The 20,642-nt window shown below is 49.7% G+C and overlaps 1 long non-coding RNA gene across 1 annotated transcript; it reads left to right on the forward strand.

The window, feature by feature from the left end:
- Window positions 1–241: 241 nt before the first annotated feature.
- LOC139083904 (uncharacterized) lies at window positions 242–5,871 on the forward strand. The gene is made up of 3 exons (XR_011541009.1): window positions 242–378; window positions 902–994; window positions 5,735–5,871. It is a non-coding gene; the product is annotated as an uncharacterized lncRNA (long non-coding RNA).
- Window positions 5,872–20,642: the final 14,771 nt, after the last annotated feature.

Raw genomic sequence — 20,642 nt, forward strand, 5'->3', positions numbered from 1 at the left:
TTTTCCAAGCAAAGCTCTTGGGTTTAGAAGATCCCAGAGTTGCTGTTCTTGCGTGGGGAGAGGCGAGGCCACGGGGCCGGGGGAGTAAGGCCGGGTGGGCTGGGGCAGGCTTGGAGAACCTCCACATGGCTTCCCAGGTACTTCGGGGGAGCTCTGCGCTCCTTGGAACACGAGGAAAAGCCATCAAGAGGCCCGATGCCCCCATTTTACAGACAGGAACCTGAGCCTCGTGCTGGTTTGCCCAAGATGGCACAGTGTCTGAGAGCTCCGAATAGAACCCTGGTCTCCTGGTTCTCAGTTCTCTGTCCTTCGGTGCGTCCCACTGAGATGGTATCGGAGGATTTCTTCTCTCTGCAGAGCCCCTGGGGCTTTGGGAAGGTGAGTCCGCAGCCCTTCATGGCCCCTGAGGCAGGGTTGCCCCAGACCCAGAACCAGCTGCCAGCACATTAACCTGCGAAGTGCTTCATCAGCTTTGCTTAGGATTGCTTCTCAGGCCCCCTGAGCGCGTGACACTGATTGACCCCTCCCCCAAGACTCTTGTCCTGGTGTAGTTACAGGTGCTGGGTCTTGCAACTTGGTTTCTCGTGATTGTATTTACTTCAATAAGAGGGAGTCCTTCAATGGGCCACCATTTGCTATTTAATTTTTATCTTCATTTTCTAGATTTCTAGAAAACATGGTTGCTGTAGATAGAAGAATTCAAAATTTAGGAGTCCTCTGGCAGGAGCAGGGCCTCTGTCCCCACGTAGGGTGGCATTCCAGGGTTGGGGGGTGCCTCACCGCTGAAGCCCTCACTCTCCTGGCAGTTCTATTTCCTTTTCCTTCGTGGTGCCTCCGGGGTGTCGCGGCACAGGGCCCTTCGGCAGAGCTCAGGTCTGTTTCAATGTGGTTTTCACTGAAGGCCTGGCACTGAGTCACAGACACAAGGAAGATGCAGTCGGCCTCGAGGCTTCAACCTCCTGTGGGGAAGAAGACATAGGAACAGTACAGCATGGTAAGCATGGGAAGTGCTGGCGAGAGGGTTCTGGGCACTTCGGAGTGCGTCTTGAAGGAGGAGAAGAGCTCCATGGAGGAGGGCCTGGGAGGAGGCGTCCCATGCACAGGGACAGCAGAGGCCCAGAGGCCCGAGGGGCTTGTCATCCACAGGTAATTCTTCTCAGAGAGTCAGCAAGTGTATCTGAATCCTCTGATCCTATTTTCTTGGAAAATAACATTGCAGTGCAGGAAAACCACTGTAGGAGAGTCCAGTGGTTCCAGCCTCAAGGCTGCTGTCCAGCTGTGAGAGGCAAAGCGAAGCCAGAAAGTAGCTTGTCTTCTGGCTGCCCAGTGATGGAGAACAGCCCCGGGGAAGGGTGACATGGCAGCAGAGTCACTACCTTCAGCAGGCAGCAGGCTCGTCTGTGAGACCCAGGCTTCCTGCCTGGTCTGCTCTAATGATGGGCACTGGGTGCTAATAACGATGAAGTGACCCCATGTGCAGCCACACAGCGCCCTTGGGCTCACGCGGTTGTTAGAGAGGTCCTCTCCTCCTGCATTCTTAAGCGTTAGAGTCTTGGCTTACCTTTTCATGCACTTTTCAGTGGATAAAGAACGTCCACGGCTGTGTGCTGAGCTCTCACGTGCTGCGGACATTAGCACTCCCATTTCACTGGTGAGGAAGGGAGCATTCAAGAGAGGGCCAAATTGATTTTGTTAATAGGTGGGGAGCTGGGACTTGAAATTGTTTTTTTGACCATATCTCTTTCTAGTTTATCTCTGCTTATGAGTTGGGGAAAAGGAAAGGAAGAAAATAGCATTATTGATTACTTCCTATGTGTGAGGCACTTTATCTATGCTAACTCATTTGACCAATAATACCCATTTTAAGGTGGAGAAACTGAGGCTCAGAGAAGTTAAACAATGTGCCCAGTGTTGCACAGCTGGTGAGTGTGAGCTGGGCTGTAGCTTCAGATCAACTTCACTACCTCTTTCCTTCTCCTGTGGCGCTCCAGTTATATCTGGACCTGAGACAGGGCTGGGTTCCTCATCACTCGGCCCTCTGTGGGTTCAAACACTGTGTAGCCACCTCAGGTCTGCACAGTCGAACCTTGTGGGGCAGTCAGCTATTTTGTTTACTTGTTTATTTCAGCCTAGCCGTGCCTGGTGCCCCTCTGCAAAGCCTTGTCTCTTTGGTTGGTGGGTGTCTCAGAGTTAGAGGTCATCTCTGCAGCAGTGAGGACTGGGGAACAGGACCTTCCCCTAGAAGTCACTAGACGTCACTGCACATCTCACCAGTCTTTGTAGGAGTTTGGAGGCTTACCCCTGAGGCTGAGAGCCTGCCTGCAGTGTCCACAGCACTTAGCACCCTCAGCCTACTGCTGTCCTTCAGTGATAAGCTGTCCCCGCTGCCTGCTCCCCTCAGAACCTCCTGAGCCCTGTGGCTTTGACTGTGGCCCCCATTCTGGTCCCATTCAACTGGTCATGGAGGAAAGGACACTGGCCAGACCACTGTATCCAGCTCTGACCCCACAGACCAGTGGCCAGTGGGGGAATCCTCAGACTCTTGTCCCCATACCCAGCTTCAACATGCGGGCAGAATCCCTAGGAATCTGACCCAATGCCCTGTAGGTGTCTTAGGTTTGACACTAAATGTCATAGATAGGAATGCCGAAGTTAGATCATGTTTTGCGGAATTGGAGTTAGGGGGCCAGTGAATAGGATCTTCCAAATTTTGCTAGTAAGTCAGCAAATGTAGGCACAATAGTTTACAAATTGGCTAGTAGAAACTCAGAGAACAAAAGAAATTTCAGCATTATCCAGTCCAACTTATTCACTTCACAGGAGCAAAAACTGAGGCCCAGAGAGGGGAAACCATGTCTCTGTTATGCACCTGGCAGCAGAGCTGAGATTAGGGTTCATGTTTATGGGTGCTTTTTTTTGGAATTATGCCATAATATTGCTACTTTCAACATCCTATTTCTCATCTTCATTTTGGCCCAATTTAGCAAATTATTTTAGATCAAAATGTTCATTTTGGGCTGTAAATTAGCTGAACAGTCGCTGCATGGATCTCATACCAACAGCTACAGCGAGCCCTCAAAGCCAGCACAGGCCTGGCTCTGCCCTGCACCCTCTGCCTCCAGGGGAGAGAGCCCTGCCAGGGAGGCCTGGTGCTCCTAGAGACTGGGGCGCCCACCACCTGCCCTCAGGCCCTGCTCAGCAAAACACGGCACACACAGGAAGGGCCTCAGAAAGAGCTACGAGAGGGCTAGGTGTCACAGAGATGTCAGTTCTTCTATATCAACGTGTAGGCTTGATTCTCCTTAGTCAAACTCTGATGTTTTTCAGGAGGACTTGACAAAATAATCTTTAAATTCATTTGAAACAATGTTCAGGTGAAAATAGCTAAGAGTTATGACAGAGAAGTTGAATGAGGGGGCTTGTTTTATCATATATTACAACATATCATAAAGCGTTGCTAAGACGGTACAGTAGTTAAGGGAGAGGAGAGAGATTTACAGCCCAGGGTGGCCCAGAGCAAGGCCTCTGCCACAACACAGGCAGTGGCGCATCTCAGTGTGGGGGGCATTGAATAAATACTGTTGGGAAAAATGGCTTGTGCTTTAGGAAAGATAAGCAGTTTAGAACCTCACTTTATACCATATATCAAAAGGGATATATGTTAATGGGAAAAAATCAAACCATATTGCAATTAGAAGAAAATTTAAGTCAGTGCTTACCTCTAAGTGAAAAAAGGTAATCTAGGCATAAAAGTGGTGGAATAAATAACAATGGATTTGATTATATCAAAAATTCTGGGGGCAGTGGTTAAGTTTGCCCACTCAGCTTCCGTGGCCCGGGGTTTGCAGGTTCAGATCCTGGGCACAGACCTAGCACTGCTCGTCAGGCCATGCTGTGGTGGCATCCCACATAAAATAGAGGAAGGTTGGCACAGATGTTTGCTCAGTGACAATCTTCCTCAAGCAGAAAGAGGAAGACTGGCAACAGGCATTAGTTGCGGGCCAATCTTCCTCACACACACACACAAATTCCGTACAGCAAAAGTGTTCTACAATAAAAAGCCAAATGTACTGGAAAAAGTTACAGCTATCAAAGACAAAGAATAAATTTTATTTGAAGAGCTCATAGCTATGAGATAAATGCTAAAGAAAAATACTAAGAAAAATACAAAGACCCAAAGAGGAAAATGGACAAAGATCCTACAAGAACAGGTTGAAATACTGATGACTAAGAAACATGTTAAAAATGTTAATTCTGCTTAGAAATAAATAAATGAAAATTGAAAAAAATGAGATACTATTTTCACCTACCAAATTAACAAAGGTTTGACAGATATGCGTTTGATGCGCTTCAGCGAGTTGAGGACGGGCCAGTAGCCTTCTCATACACCGATTGCTGGTGGGAGGCTGTCTGGTGTTACCTTTACCTAAAAAGGTCTGAGTACAGGTACTAGAAGCCTTTGTGTACATTCAAACAATTTGATTAAGTAATTCTCCTTTGTGTTTGAGATTCATGCACAGGATGTTCATCATACTGTTGTTTGTTAGAATTGTAACCCAAATGTTCATTCATTCTTTAAATCATTTATTCAATGAATATCAAAATCTGTTATGTTCTAAATACTGTGTTAGATATTGGGGAGACACTGATGAATAGAAAGTTTGTGGCTTCTGCACTTTGTGGAACTTAGAATTTAATGGGAGAGACAAGAAACAAACAACTAAGAATAGTTAATCATCACAAGAAAAAATTGTAACTATATGAGGTGATGGATGTTGTCTAAACTTATTGTTGCAATCATTTCACAATATGCACATATATGAAATCACTATGTTGTATACCTACAAAAAATACAATGTTACATGTCAATTATACCTCAGTAAATCTGGAAAAAAAAGAATTATTCAACAATTACAATATAATTATGGTATATCCTTACAATAAAATATTCTGACTATTAAATGTGATGTCTATAAAGAAGGATATCCATCCAACAAAATATTTTTCGAATACCTAATATGCACCAGGAACTGTGCGAGGCATAGAGGATACAATTTTCAAACAGACACATTGCTGCCTTCGTGGTTCTCCCATAACCAGGAAATTGTAATGCTGTTGAGAAGGACTCTGGGAGAAGCAGTGCAGGACTGAGGTAGCTCAGGAGAGAGGCCATTTCCTGAGATTGAGTGAGTGGTCAGAGAAATCTTTCTGGGAGAAATGCCATCTAAGCTGGGACACCAAGAATGAGTAGGAGTTAGTCAGATCAAGAGATCTGAAGAGAATAGTGTTACAAGCAGACATGGGGAGGGGCCTTAGAAAAAGCAACAGTAAATATAACATGACGTCAATGGTGTAAAATCTGTAAGGACACGCCGGGAGGAAATGTACTAAAATGTCAGCAGTGGCTGGTGGGTTTATATGTGGTCTTTGTTTCCTGCTTTATTCTCTTCTGCAGATTTTTGAACACTGCTTTCTCCTCCCAGGTCTCCCCCAGTAACTGCTGGCCAGTCCACAGACTCGGCCACTGGGCACTTGGCTGCAGTAGCACAAAGCACAAGAGGTGGTCATCTGGGCTCTGAAGGCTTTAAGAGAAAGGGCACATCTGACTCGGAAAGTGCCCAGAGCAATAAGGGAAGAAGGGAGCCCTTACACCGGCAGAGGGAAAGGGGAAAGTTGTATTTTCAAGATAAGCTGTGTTCAGGAGACTTTGATGTTTCCATTTTGTTTTTGATAGAAAAGCCTCTCTGAATAAGGAGCAGCCCGCGGCCCCACCTGGTGCAAGAGACGCTGGAGGACTGTGCCAGGGCTCGCTCTCTGCGCAGCTGAGAGGCAGGGAGCGCTTCCTCTGGGTGCGGGCCGAGCTGGGCCCGGAGGCCGTGCTTGTCCTGCCAGCCCTCAGACCCTCAGAGCTCGCGTGTGCCCACCTTACACACCACCGCTCAAGGACCTTCTGCTTCTGAATGGGGAAACGCTCCTTCCCCAAGCTGCTGTCTCAGATCTGACACTTCCTGACTGCCTATTTCCAAGAACAGACTCCCAACGCTGTGGCCACGGGTCCCAGGCATCCTGAAATGTGGCCCTACTTGACCTTGTCCTCCATCTGGACTGAGCTCCCCTTTCTCCAGCTGTTCAAGGAAGGCCCACTCGTTTTGTAAGATCCTGTTAAAAACCTTACCTCTCTGTATAGTCTTTCCTGATCACCCCAAATCAAACAGGCGTTTTTCTCTAACTTGTCTGGCATCTACTTTCAGAAACACTCATTTGACGTTTATCACATTCTGCCCTTTAATTGCCAATTATTTGTTGGTGTGTCTGCAGCTGTCCTCCCAGCGTGTCATTCTCTTCTGTTTACTTAGAAGGCGATCCTTCCCTTTCCTGCCTGTGGAACTCCTACTGAACGCTCCCGGGCCTGGTCAGGGGTCACCCCGCCATGGGCTTCCACTCTGGCTTTTTGTGAATCATAAATCATTTTTATCCACTAGAACGTATTCCCTGTAGAGCTAAAAACTACATCTGACTTATCCTAGTATTTCCCAAGGTGCCCAGCTCAGAGCTGGGGCCTCATGGGTGATGCAATTAAAGGATGAGTCAGTGAGGGAACAGACGGAAGCGAGCTGAGCGCTGTCTGAGGACTGTTCTGGCACGTCACAGGTCATAGGCTGGCTGTGTTATGCTTCTTTTTTTTCATATTCTATAGAAAGTACTATGCATGTAATGGGTGTTTAATGAATGTGAAATGTTTTATTAATTGCTATGTATGTGTTGACGATTTTATTATTAATGTTGTTAGTCAATACTGCCATCACTGAAAGAAGTGTGTCAGAAGGAGGTGGGTACTTGACCCCCGTTCCTCTCATCCTTGGGTAGGAGAACTTCCTTTTGGAGCTTTCCTACTAAGAAGGTAAGATCCTTATGGTCAGTAAACAAGGTATTTAAATCCAACTCTTGTCTGCGTCTGGGGAAGGGTCCTCTGACTAGCGTCCAGCTGCTGTCTTCAGGCGAGGTGCTTTTACAAAGCTCCATGGCAGGAGATATGCCTTCCATCCAGGCCCGTCAGGCCCTGTGAGGGCCTCGGGTGCAGGAGTCATCTTCCTGTCTGCCCGCTGGCCCACGTGATGCATTCCACTGAGGATGTGGAGCCAGGATTAGAACAGCGGTCAAAATGCCTGAACAATTCTAGAGGTCGCAGAACTGCTTACCAGTGGGGAGTCCCTATTTTCCACTCCGACTAGTCTCCCCCTAAGACTGGAGTCTGAGCTCTGGGCCGGATATCAGCCTAGGTAGTTCCCATGGTACCTTTTTTCAAAGCTGCATGGCAGCTCTTCTCTTCCTTCTCCTGCAGACCATGTTAGTGAGAGGAACTGTCTGTGCCCCACAGCATCTCCACTACACATCTTAGCAAAGAGAAAAGAGAAACAAGACAAAACCCAAAAAACTCCAGGTCAGCAGAGCAGTGCTGTCCAACTGGCTGTATTTTCCTGACAATTTCTGTGCCTTGTTTTTTTCTCCTGAGTAAAGCCTTTCTTTTGAGCCCAATGACTCTCAGAGAGAAGCATGACACAGAGATAATTAGTTTTTAAAGGTGCTGAGGCGTCACAGCCACGGACAGCCGAGCCTCTCTGAGCCAGCGGATGATGCTGTGGGAAAGTGATGCAGCCGTTCTTCCTGATCCTTGGAGAAGGGCGCCTTGGTTGTGTGCCTGGCCTCAGGCAAAGGTGAGATGGCAGGTGGCCCCAGGCAATCCCAGCCCATGGGCCACTGCTCAGACCCCGGTCAGTCCTGGCTCTCAAGAAAACCCCCATGTGAGGGGTCTGGGTCATGCTGTTCTTGCACAAAGCTTTGTTGGGTGACTGTGTTGTAAAAGGACCTGGGAGTAGATCCAGGATCACTCGGGGGAGGGGCTCGGGATGGAGAGACGAGCAGAGAGAGTGGGCAACACCAGTCACCAGGTGGGAGAACTCAAGTGAGAGACAGACGGACATCTGATTTCGTAAAGAAGCAAGCTGGATAGGGCTGGGGGGTCGAATGGGAACTGGGTTTCTCAACCGACACAACTCTTCCTGTCAAATCCGCTGTCGCAGAGAGAGAAATGGATGACATAACATCCATTTGGGTCAGGCAAGATCTGGGAAGCCCAGATGGAACACAGATCCCACTCCTGCCTGGGTGCACTGGGCTCATTCCTGGACTGGGTTTGTGGTGAGGGCTGCGCCTTCCTGTACCCTAGGAGGGCCTGGCTGGGAAGGCCGTCCTGGGGGTACAGAATTAGGCAGGCTCTCCCATGGTTCTGAGGCAGTGCTCTTCTGGGTCCCTTTGGCTGGGCCCCCTTTCTTTGTTCCTGAGCCAATCCCCTGCCACACAGGCTTCACAGTCACACAGATCTGGGTGGGAGCGTGGGCTTGCCCCTGTTCCTGGGCAACTCTTCAGCCTCTCCGAGCACCTATTTCCTTGTGAGTGCAGTCGGGCAACCTGGGTGAAACTCGGAGTCTCTTTCCTCAATGGGCCATCCTGCGTGGAGGGGTCCGGGGTGTCCTCCCAGAGCACTGAGGTCACTGGCTAGGTCCCCTCCTTCCTGCTGCCCAGTTAGCGGGCTTTGAACCCTACTGGTTCTGGGGGTGCCAACGTGGCGTTTGGAGTGACATTTCTATCTGGTACCTTCTGAACCACCTCTGTGATTCTGAGAGCATGAAATACAGAACCTCCATGCCTTGAGTGATGGGGCCTGGCTGGGCCCTGGGTCGCAAGCCAGGATGGGGAGCAGCGTCTCCATAGGCACAGCCAGCTCTGTGGTCAGGGCACTTGCCGGGGTGCATTTGGGTCAGGAGATCCAGACTCTGCAGTCCCGGGAATTTGAGGTCTTTACCACAGCCAGCTTCTCGAATCCCCCTGAGATGAGAAAGCCCCCCTCTAACCTCAGCATTTTCCCTGAGGCTTTTGCTGCTCTTTGCTGTGGCCCCAAAGCCGCACTAGTGAGACAAAAGCTCCTTTATGAACTGTCGGGGACTTCAGAGGTCTGCTGTCTGGTGGGCCATCTATTTGGGGGATTGTCAGTGGAGGGGGCATATCGGAAGCTTCTGGAAAATTTCTGATGTGACTGTATATGCTCTGGCCTCTATACTGTAATCATCACATTAGACACCTCACACACATGGGCTGAGGACACAGAGAGGCCCCGTTCTCTGGATGGGTCTTAACGTCACGCACAGCCTGCCTGTCCCTTGGGTCCTCAAAAACCACGACCCTCAAGACCTGACTCCATGGCACAGTGAGGACACACTGGAGCCCTTCTATTCCAGAAGGGAGTGGCTGTCCAGGGGCTGCACTCCCAGTGGTCTCGGGCGGAGTGGCCTTACCGTGCCCGCCGGCACCCTCTCAGCCCCGCAGTTTGCTGCAGGGACCACCTTGCTTTCGCCTCTAAGTGGTGAGTGGAAAGTGAGGGTGGATCTGTGTGCCCTGAAGATGGATTTAAGGAAGGGACGAGAAAGAAACTGAGATAAACTGTACCTCGCAGGCAGAGTCCTTCACAGTCCACAAAAGACAAACAGACCTAGGGTCCCAGGGTAGGTGACAGAGCTGCTCAGAGGGAGGACAGGCCCCAGCCCTGTGCTAATCTCTGGGCTGCCCACGGGTCCATTGCCAACCTTTCCATCCCTTTGCAGAGAATTTGATGGGAAGAACGAGTTAATCCAGTTCTGTGTGCCTTAAAAGGATCATTTCTGTTTTAGCGTGTCAGCTGGATCTCCTCTGCCAAGATGATGGGTGGGGAATGCCCCAGCAGTGCTCAGGGGCTGGCTTTGTGCCTCAACAGCTGCTCATGGCAGCAGACAGCAATTCTTGTTTGCTTGTTCTGCCCCTGACATTTTCCTTCCTGTCTTCCAGGGGTGGGCAGCGTGGAGGACGTCTCCTCACGGTCCTTGTCTGTTGTCTGTGCCCCACACAGAGCTCATCCCCTCCCTGCTATATCAAAGGCTTCTTTCCTTAGTAGATGCCTCCTGCGCTGAGAATACTACAATCGACAAGGCGTGAACCTTACCCTCAAACTAGCGTCAAATCCCGGTTCCTCCTTCTCTCCTAAGTTCCAGGCTGGCCTGTGTGTCCAACTCATACTATTCAAAATAAAACCCACCGTCTTCTAACTTTTCTATGGGTTTCTGGCACCGCCATTCTCCTGATCACATCTCAAACCCTAGAGTCACCAATGAGCCCCCCCCGCCCCTCACCCACATCCATCCCCGTCTTCATGTCCTGCTGGTGCTCCCTGTCCACATCCTTCTGGCCGGGGCCAGAGCCCTGACTTAGGCCCTCTGCCGGCACCTCCAGGCCCCAGAAATAATCCCTGCCTGGGCTCCCTGTAGGCTGCGGGCAGATTAATCGTCCGAAGGCTCTGCTTTGATGATACACTTTTACAGTCACATAAAAAGAAGAATTTAGGCAGTCAGTCGTGTTAAATCTTAACCGTCTTTACACATTTTTTAGTGCAGCCCGTCAAAATCATCACCAGCCTTGTAGGTCCCCCAGTTACAGTGTCCATGATAGTACCTCCTGTGGCAGCAGGTAGCAGGCCCCTGGAAACGCAGGGCACTGAGCTGACGCTGTGGAAGGCGTCCTCTCTCAGGGCTGATGTCACACGGCCACTGCTGGCGCCGACTTCGCCCAGGCCGTTTCCTGCTGGGTACCACCTGGGGCTTGAGGTTGCCTCCCGCTTCTGTTGCTCAAGAGGGACAAGAGGCACTCCCTGTGGCACCATCAGCCTCCGTCCCCAGAGGCAGGTATCACAGCAGTTAACGAGGTGGCGTCATGTATCGATCTTTTAGTTACTGGATGCGGGGAGGCCTGGGGCTCTTAGGGGAGTGCTGAGGTGGGCAGAGTGGACAGGCTTCGGCAGCAGCTGTTAACCAACCTGTGTGGGAGCAAATATGCCATCTCAGTGGTGGGGACTAGAAGGAGGCAGGAACACGACCCACAGTTCCGATTTGCTGGGTTGGGCTATGGGTGGTTGTCTTCTGTTGAAGCCCGGTTGATGTTGCCGACATGTACAGTAATAATTAAAAAGACAACACTTCTGAAGAAACAAAGGCAGTGACAAACAAAAACAATTTGGTAGGTTCTGAACCCAGATTCTGTGAGTTTAAAACTTAGCTCCAATACTTAATGGCTGCGTGATCTTGGCCCAGACACTTGCCCTCTCTGGGCCTCAGTTTTCTCATTTGTATAATAGATATAAAACGGCCTGACTGGCCCCTGGAGGGAAGCACCTCTCCTCCCCTCTCTGTGAAAGCAGAAGTGTCTGTGGAGTGGATGGTCCCACCGAGACAGCACCTTCATAAGAGTTTGCCCAGGCCAATCATTTTCAGTCTTTGCCTTTCCTGGATGAGCCCCCGTGACAATAGAGAAGGCGACCTGGGAGCTGGGCAGGTGTGAAGTGCTGGAGGTGAGACACAGGCTGGATGGACTCTAACGGGGCATTCAGTGCCGGCTTTAGAGGGTGGAGGGCTTCTCCTCTGGGAGGCTGGAGTGAGGTGGGCATCTCCTCAGGCTTTCTCTGGCATTCTGGGCATTACCATCCTTATGAGGGCTCAGAGGAGAAGCCAAGAGAAGAGCCAAGGGCCAGAACGTTGCGAGCTTTGCTCAAATTGATAGGAGTGGCCCCTTCAACGTGAAGAAGTGGTTCTCCTCGGTGCCTCCTCTCCCTGTCCACACGGCCTGGTCTTCAACTCCGCCTCTAATAGCTTCTTTAACTTGGGCTGTGTGCTCTGGTCCACCACCCAGCACTGAATTCCATCCCCCAAACAGGGTTTTACATCCTCCCTCCTTCTAGGAACTTTCCAAGATTGGTCAAGTGAGAGTCAGCAACTTCCGTGGCCCCATTGTCTGGCAATTCTAATGGGCATTTGTCCATGACTTTCCACTCAGTGCATTTTTCCCAATGTGGTTTTGATATTAAACGTGCTTCTATCTAGTTACTGTGGTCCATGGTGGGCTAGTTTCTCATGCCCTACTGGATTTTTTTTTCAAATGATTGATCTTTACAACATCTTTAATAGAGCCTTAACTTCGATACATTCCCAGAAAGCGTATCCATCCCTCCTTCCATTCCTCCATCCATCCATCAATCCTGTTCTCCTTCCTGCCCTCCCTCTCCCCTCCCTCCATCCAATAGCTACTGAACCCCAACCAGGGACACAGCTGTGAACAGTGGAGGTATAGCTCCTGTCAAGGGGATTCCATTCTGATGATTTTGATTCAATAATATGAACCAACATTTAATTAAATCTTTTGGATGTTGATTACCTGAGAAATGGAAAAAGTCAGGGCTAGAAGGTACCTTAAAGATCATCAGGTAAAACCTTCTCATTTTTCAAATGAGGACTCTGAGGCTAGAAAAGGAATGGGGTGGCTAGAGGTCCTTCAGCTGGTCAGTGGCCAAAACAGGCTTAAACCCATCCTGTGCAGAGCGTTTCCCATTGCACAGTGTGGTCCCGTCCCACCTGTGGTTCCTGGGTTTAGACTTGGTTTCTGTGAGTGGATGGTTTACAAGGCTGTTTTGTGTGCACATGAGGTCACATTTGGGACAGGGAAGACAGTGGCATTTCAGGTGACTGAAATCTGGGATGAGAGAGAACATTTCTGCAATGGAATCGCCTCCTGTCTGTGAGACCCGTGGTAATGTCTCAGGGAGGCACGTCTCTGGGACATCCCTGGGAGGGCTTCCAGATGGGAAAGCAGAGACGAGTCAGTGCGGCTGGCCCTGCAGACATTCACCTGGATTGGCTTGACCCTCAAATCTAGGCTCCCAGGTAGGGTAAACAAACTCCCCACGGCCCCCTACCCACCTGGCCAGGTGGGACTCATGCTACCTGGGATTGTACAACAGGGCCCTCGCCCCTGAAGCTTTCTTCTGGGCTCCCATGCAATTCCACTTGGGAATCTGTTCCTGGGATGCAGAACTTTGTTGGGAGGGCTGTTGGATTGTGGCTGCCTGGCCCCCCTCAAATGTCTCGTCATCTATTCATTTCTCTTTGATCCCCTTCCACAGTGCTTCCCAACCTGGCTTCTTTTTCCAGTCATGATGAACACAGAAAACAACGTTTGAGTTGTGCACTGGACCAACCTGGAGGGGACTTGGGGGTGTCTCTATGGGACTCGGTGAAAACAGTCATTACATTCTTGTCCTATGCCTTAAGGTTGGTGAGAAATTGTAAAATATACAACTTAAAGAAAGCTATTAAATAATAAATTTGTATAAGAGTTCTAAAAATCCATGAAAGTTTTTAAATGAGAAAACTGAGCAGGCTTTTGAGAGTGTAGCTTTTTTTTATATGTCCGTGTTGATGCTTAAAATACCTACATTGCAATTTCTCCCTCAGACTTCATTCCAATTCCTGGTAGGCACCATTGACTAAAAGCTTTGTTCACACAAGTAAGCGATAAAAGTTTTAAAACCATATTTTACAGCCATTCAGAAATTTACAACAGTTGAAATTGTGTTTAAAGGCTTCTTCCTTTGCGTTCACTGATGGAATAACGTTGGAATTTCTTGTAATAATTTGAATGGGATTTCTTACTGGCTTCTCTCATATCACGTATTTCTAAATCAGGAATGTGTGTGTGCTGTTGGAGCAAAGAGTTGGACACCACCGCAGGGCACATCGCTCACCAGTGGTGGGTGGACACAGACGGTTGGGTCCTTTGCCTACAGCTGCACCTGCCAGAAGGCCCTGTCGAGCCCCTCGTGCCACGACCACAACTGGCTGCTCCTTGGCTGCAGGCCATGCCCTTGGGTGATGGGGACACAGATCCTCCCGTGGGCCCCTTACCAAGCTACTGTCCGGCCGTGCAGGGAGCATGGCACTGAGCAGCATGTGCGCCTGTCCTGTGCCGGCGACCCCACTGTGCTGGAGCCACCCTTGAGAAGCCCACTCCGGGTTGCTTGGGCCCCCCTGGCACTCTGTCCTCAGGGCTGGTGCTCACGGTCTGCTGGCCCTGCTGGGAACCTCTGCTTAGCGTATTGCTCCTGGAGGCATCTCCACATCCTCTCCCCTCACCCCTCTGGCGCTTCCTCCAACTGTCTCATTTTGAGCAGATGACATTTTTCTCCTGCTCTGTGGAGAAAGCTGAGATTATTCAGTGGAAAACCCCATTTCTCTTCTTTTATATCTCAATTTCTCTATTCTTCACCTTCCTCTCTTCCTTTTTTCTTATTTTCATTTGCAAAACCATCCTGCACAGACTACAGAGGAGGGTGTCCCAGCCCCTGATCTTAGGTCAAGGTCCTGGAAGGCCTTATCTCAGTGATCAGAGGTGTCTTCCACAGGAAAAAACGACAGCGGTGGTGATAATTCACGTCTATACCGTGACAACGGTGACGGTGATGGTTATTCATGTCTCTATAATGATAATGACAATGGCGAAGGGAATTCACATCTATGTAGTGATTGCTGATATTGACAATGTCCTTTAGTCCTTGAAACCATCATGGGTATAAAGCAAAGGACATGTCTGACGATCCTGACAAAGATGAGGAAATGGAAGCTCTGAGATAGTGACTTTGTTTGCCCAAGCTCTCATTCCCAGCAGTCAAATCCCACCTTCCCTCTCCTATTCTAGCACTCATTCGATCAGCTAAGGGTAGGCAGTTAGAAGAGGAACAGGTAGTGCTGGTGGTGGTGGGTGGATCTTGCAAAGGGCCAGCAGAAACCCAGGTGGGACCAGAGCACAGGTGTAACTTTAGTGCACCCGCTGTGGGAAGACAAAGCGGGGCATCACAGAGGAGAGGTGGGTCAGCCCTCTATAGACATCAGTTGGCAAAGCCATGCACCTAACAAGTGTGTTTCGGGTCTGTGCATTGGTGGAGACAGAGGCAAGGAGTGGCCACCCTAGCACAGTGAAGACCGGGTGGGGCTCCTGGAAGAGGTCCACATTGGATCAGAGACGGTCAGCCAAACACAGGGCCATAAGAGAGCTTTGGATAAACATGAGAGAAGCATGTTAGGTTGACTTCTCAGTCAGGAGGAACTGCAGGCCAGCACCCAAACCCAGGGTGTCTGACCGCCACTGCAGAGGACCCTGTAGAACAGGCCTCCGCACTTCTCACTGCAGAACGCACGCTTGAGCATCCTCAGTAAACCCCTTTGCTGCCTGCCTAAGTCCTCTAGTCATCACTTTACACAGACGTCTGGGTTCTAGAGCCTCTGTGCTTGTGATTTAACGGCCAGGGAAATGACATGCTGGGAGTTTTACACTGAGACCGTCCTTTGTAAGAGCTGCATCTGAAGAAGGGAGAAGGGGCGCGCTCACTGCTGGATGCCGGGACCACTCCCAGGCAGGTCGTTACCGGCTTCCGTTCTTATAAAAGTTCAGTCTGCGACTCCTCTGAGAGTTCCCTTGTGGTCAGCTCAGGTTGGAGAGAGCTGACTTCATGATGTTCAGCAGGTGAGAGGAAGATAAACTTTGTATCCTCAGTGAGCAAATTCCTGAAAGGCCACTTTTTGAAAGACATGTTTGTCCAGTAACATATTTAAGATCGATAAGGATTTCACAGTGTTTATCCGGGGGTACAAAACATTAAAGATCTTTTGTTAGCTGAGACGTTGATTTTCTGTCTCTACCACTGACAGGAAGTACTCTCTTCTTTGGGGTGTAGAAAGACTTCTACACCCAGAGAGGGATAACCAGAGCGGCCGCACCCAGGACTCTGTGAGTGGCTGTGAATCGGCAGATGCTGCTCTTTCTCATGTGCCCTCCTTTAACCCCCTAACAGCTCAGGGGGGGCACTAGTGTGGAGACCCCTCCCAGATCCCACAAGAAGAGAGACCAATGTGGTGGCAGGGCACTCACCACCCTCAGACCAGCCCTTCCCTTGTAAGGTCCCACTGTTCTTAAGTTCTTACCATTTTAATCATCAGTTTTAGCAGGATCCTCAGAACTCTTTTCACAGGAGACCCCTCAGAGCACTGGCAGACCGGCCCCCCCACCTCTGAGAGTGCATCTCCTTGAAGAGGCTTGGTGAGCGTGAGCACTCTTCCTTCTGTCAGGCAGGCCTGCGTTATTGCTCACCTCTTCAGCAACGTGCTGTAAACTGGGGAAAATTGCTTAACTTCTCTGATCCTTGCTTACATCATCTGTAAGACAAGGTTGGTGGCAGTGCCACATTGACACGGTTGTTGTGTGTTTCAAACGTGGCAATGTATGTGAGGTGCGTAGACCAGTGAGTGCCACATCACAAGAGCCCAATAAGTACTTGATATGAATGTGTTTCATCAATTTGAAAGCCACAATTCCCCCAGATTTTGGCACCTCTGCCGTAGGAGCATGCCATAACTTTTCATGGTGGCTTTAGCTAGGTGTCATGACACCGTGCTCGTCGCCCATACATGTGCAAAGGTCCAGAGCTCCAGCCTCCAAACTTGCAGACTGGGTGCCAGTGGCCCAGAAGACCACTGGGGGACAATATAGTGGCTGTTTTCTAACTCATGGGAATCAAGTGTTGTGGGGATGGTGAATGAGCCTTGTTTAGCAACCTTCCCAAAGCAAGAGTTAAAGTCAGTCACTTCTATGTAATTGCAAACTGTGCGTAAGAGCTCCCAAGTTCTTATGCAGCTTCTTTTAAAAATGTTGCATCAGCTAAGCTTGTGATGGCACAGATGATATCGTGTGGAAAAACCTGAACACTACCAGCTCTGAATCAAAGTGGTACAGGAGAGTTGGATTCTAAATGGGAAGAAGTCTTAAGAATATCTTATTCAATTTATCTAACTGATATTTTTCTTCTTACATATGTAAAAGAGTAATATGTAATAAAAGACATTGCCAAAATAAGCCTAAATGGCTCTTTGAACAAATGCAAAATAAAAATTATATCATAAGAATGCATTGTGTCTTAGTTTAATTGGCAATCTTTTCTTTCTTAATAAACAATACACAAAGTAAAAAATAAAATTCAGTTGTTAGCATCTCAGATTCAGTGAAGCAGAGTACGAGGTAAGTCACAGGTGTCTGTGGCCCCTTTAAGTGGTCCTCGCGTGACGCGGTTGTGCGATTGCGGTTTCTCCTGTGAGTGAGTTCAGGTCGGGTTGCCAGGGTTTCTTTGTGATGATTAATTTTTTGTGTCAACTTTTTAGTCTATGGCGTCCAGTTGTTTGGTGCCCTGCTAGTCTGGGCGTTGCTGTGGAGGTATTTACAGACATGACTAATATTTACACCAGTTGACTGCAGACTAGTCAAATGGATTATCTCCCATAATGTGGGGGTGGACATGGGACTGATGCAATCAGCTGAAGGCCTTACGACCAAAAACTGTTTTCTCGAAGAAGGAATTTTGCTTCAAGACTGCAGCATCGACTCTTACTTGAGTTTCCAACCCGCTGGCCTGCACTATGGACCTTGGACTTGCCAGCCCCTGCAATCACATGAGCCAATTCCTCAAAAGAAATCTCTCTTCCTCCTATTGGTTCCTTTCTCTGGAGCATGCAGACTAATATGATCTTTTCATATGTATTGGATGGAATTGAACAGTATGACCAACATAAAACAAAGAAGGAAGGAGCCCTGCAGAGTTGTATGTGGAGAGAACTTGCTTTTCTTCATGCAGACTAGTTTTGCACTAGCTTGTGGGGTGGTGGGTTGACTCTGCTTGGTGGCTTTCATTGTAAACGCCACATCTTCCCCACCATCATGGAACTGGTTTTGGCAGATCCACGTACAGACCCTTATATCTATCACAAGAAATTTCCATTTCACTGAATTGGGCCCATTGCTTCAGCTGTAGGCATCGTTTACTTCTTAGAGGGCCCCACCTGGGCTGGAGGCTGTGCGTCCTGCAGGTGCAGGTGTGGTGGTGCTGATTGCCTTCTCATGCTAGGCCTGGAGTGGCCATCTCAGGTTCTGGCACCCCACTCAGCATCCCGAGTCAGTTGCTCTGGACTATGGCTGCACATGGGCAGACGTGAGTGAGTGGTATTAATAGTTCCCCAGCATAATCCGTCATCCCCTCAACAATGCATTTCTGACAGTTAATTAGAATCCACACAGTGGAATAACGAATATCGTGTTTAGAATTACAATCTACTGCTGAACAACGGTTCAGACAGCCCGTTTTCTCCTGTCACGCTGGATGTCTTAAAGTGTTCAGCTTCCAATGCCTGTTTAGCACTCTTTCACCAAAAATTCTGCTAAATGGCTTCAGATGGCTTAATCACATTGAGGGAGTGGGACTTCTATCTGTCCATGGTCAGGAGTCCAAGGAGAGAGAGAAGGGAAACTGCCAGTGCCAAAGGCAGGAAACCAGGGTCTTTCTCCTGGGCTGTGCCTCTTGAGCCCGATGATCATCGGAAAGTAGGAGGAATCTGAGCAACAAAGTTTGAGTTGGAAGGGACCAGAGACATCCAGTTCAATCCCTTCTCATTCAGAGGCTTAAAGAGGATACAAACATGCCCTGCTATGCTTTCCTCTGCTCCCCCGCCAGGTCTGGGGCGTTGCTGCCAGGACACAGACAGCTCTCACAGGGCCATAGCCCTTCTCGCCCATTTCTCGGCTATGCGGCTGCTGAGGGAGAAAGGCCTGGTGTCCTCATACAAGGGCAGCCAACTGTTCGGCAAGTTGAGAGTCTCCCAGTCTGGCTGCCCACACTGTCTCCAGCCGCAGCAAGGCAGCAGCCCCTTGAGAAGTGCCCCTGGCTCTACCCTTGGAGCTGGGCTTCTGTTCTGTTGTCAACTTGTAGGTGGCCTGCAGAGACCAAGCAAACTGTGACTGGGAGGCAGGGCAGCCCTGAGGGCCTGGCTCTGGGAGAGTCAGCAATATTCAACAACCTGGTGTCTGTGGCCCCCAAAAGAAGTGTCCTGTCATATTCTTGTTTGGGAGTGCGCCGAGGTTTCCTGTGTGCACTCCCACCCTGGGCCCCTGAGGTGGTTCCCAGAGAGTCCCCAGGATTAGAACCCATCTGCACAGTGTTCAGTGGTCCTGGCTTTTACTGGCCGTGGGACCAGGTCTGCACACTTAGGCTATCTGAGATTGTTACTTCATCTATACAATGGGCACAAGATGGTGTCTACTCCTCAATTCTAAAAGGAACAAATAATGTAATCCTGTAAAGTGCCCAATAAATATGTGCTTGATGTGTGTGTGTGTGTGTGTGCGTGTTAGAGAGAGAGCCAGAGTTCATTTTTCCATCGCTCACATTTATTCTTGGTGCCCTCAACACAGGCAGGAAGCTGTGTCCTTGGGAGAGATGGCATCTCCCCTTCGTGCCTTGGGGGAGGTGGGTGGACATATTTCTGGACCCCATGTTGCTTAACAGAATGCTTTGCTGGCCTAGGGCATGAAGTATCAGAACCAGTTTAAGAATAGGTTAGAGATAACAAGAATTCACTTTATTCTAGCCATTCAGACTTGGGGGTGTGGTGGTGTATTCATAAATGTTTTATCAACTGGCAAAAAAAAAAAAAAAAGCCTTGGTGCATGATGTGCGCTGGTTTTGATGGTGTAAATACCCTGCCATGGCTGATTTTGAGCTTCCAGCGCAGGTCACTGACCCTGGACTTGGAAGAGATGAGCACAGTGGGCTCTCATGAGTGGTGAGGTGGGCTCCGGCCCTGCTTCAGAGGGGAGATACACTGTGCGTGGGCTCCGGCCCTGCTGGGGAGGGGGAGATGCACTGTGGTGGGATTTAGCCTGCTTGGTGCTGAACACCCCCCATTCACCACCTCTCCTCCCACTCGGCCTCTCAGACCCTGCTGAAGCTGAGGGTGCTCATTCTCCCGGCTGTTTCCTAAGTACCTCAACCAGGTCTGGAACTGGTGGTGGCACTGGTTGGTTTGGGTCCATGCTACAGCCCCAAAATCTCTGACATCCTGTGTGGCTTAGCTTCTGTGGTGCCTCCTGCTGGGTGGCATTTTACTGCGTTCCCACCCTCCGCCTTTCCTAGGGCACAGTCAGACGTGGTGGGGATGCGTTATGAAGGCCTACTCCATGATAGATGTTTCAACCACGAGTCCCAAGTGGGCACAGGGGAGGAGAATTTGAGAACCCTCGAGGCTTCCCTTTGCCTGGGTCCTGGACCAGCCTGAAGGGCCTTGGTCTTTCTGTCAGCTGTAGGCTCTCACTCAGGGGCTTGCTGGTTCCTCCTCTGTATTTAGAGCTAAGAATGACCCTGTCCCTTTGTGCTCATGGCAAGGTGGGTGATTCTGCCACCTCCACTCCTCACTGCTGGGGGGCTGGGCTCGCGGCTCCTCCCCAGGCCTCTAGACCAGAGGCTGGCCTGGGAAGCCTGCTGAGCAGATGGGCTTTGCCCCCTGGCTCTGTGAGGCAAGAGGAAGACATAGCAGAACGGCTCACAGTGGCATGCCTTGCTACGGCTTTATGAGTAAACTGGGCCCCTTGTGGAAAGACCACTGTACCTCGATGCAAATCCCCTCAAGACAATGAATATGGGTTCCTTTGTCGTAATTACAGCAGCGTCTCGATCTGCCTGCAGTGATTGAAGTGGAGCAAAACTGCGGTTTAATTCATTCCAGGCCATTTCCAAATTGCGCTGTGTACAGAGGCCTTGATGCAGAAACGCCCGCTGTGGCTCAGGCCCTGCAGCGAGGCCTCTGTTGTGAAACGGAGGCTCCTGCTGAGGAACAAGCTCGGCTTTGCTGCACAGG

The sequence above is a fragment of the Equus przewalskii genome, chromosome 6 (genome assembly GCF_037783145.1).
Source record: "Equus przewalskii isolate Varuska chromosome 6, EquPr2, whole genome shotgun sequence".
In the NCBI taxonomy this organism is placed as follows: Eukaryota; Metazoa; Chordata; class Mammalia; order Perissodactyla; family Equidae; genus Equus; species Equus przewalskii.